Here is a 645-nt window from a genome sequence, read left to right on the forward strand (position 1 = left end):
AATCCATTGTATATTCTTGCCTCCTTTGTCAAAGATAAGGTGTCCATATGTGTGTGGATTTATCTCTGGACTTTCTATTTTGCTCCATTGATCTATATTTCTGTCTTTGTGCCAGTACCATACTGTCTTGATGACTGTGGCTTTGTAGTAGAGCCTGAAGTCAGGTAGGTTGATTCCTCCAGTTCCATTCTTCTTTCTCAAGATCGCTTTGGCTATTCGAGGTTTTTTGTATTTCCATACAAATTGTGAAATTATTTGTTCTAGCTCTGTGAAGAATATTGTTGGTAGCTTGATAGGGATTGCATTGAATCTCTAGATTGCTTTGGGTGGTATACTCATTTTCACTATATTGATTCTTCCAATCCATAAACATGGTATATTGCTCCATCTATTAGTGTCCTCTTTGGTTTCTTTCACCAGTGTTTTGTAGTTTTCTATATATAGGTCTTTAGTTTCTTTAGGTAGATATATTCCTAAGTATTTTATTCTTTTCATTGCAATGGTGAATGGAATTGTTTCCTTAATTTCTCTTTCTGTTTTCTCATTATTAGTGTATAGGAATGCAAGGGATTTCTGTGTGTTGATTTTATATCCTGCAACTTTACTATAATCATTGATTAGTATTGACTAATCATTGATTAGTTC

The 645-nt window shown here is 33.8% G+C and overlaps 1 protein-coding gene across 13 annotated transcripts in view; it reads left to right on the forward strand.

Moving 5' to 3' along the window:
* Positions 1-645, forward strand: part of ZNF605 (zinc finger protein 605) — a 32,576-nt gene that overhangs the window by 8,903 nt on the left and 23,028 nt on the right. The window lies entirely within an intron of this gene.

The sequence above is a fragment of the Bison bison genome, unplaced genomic scaffold (assembly GCF_000754665.1).
Source record: "Bison bison bison isolate TAMUID 2011002044 unplaced genomic scaffold, Bison_UMD1.0 scf7180017864312, whole genome shotgun sequence".
Taxonomy (NCBI): Eukaryota; Metazoa; Chordata; class Mammalia; order Artiodactyla; family Bovidae; genus Bison; species Bison bison.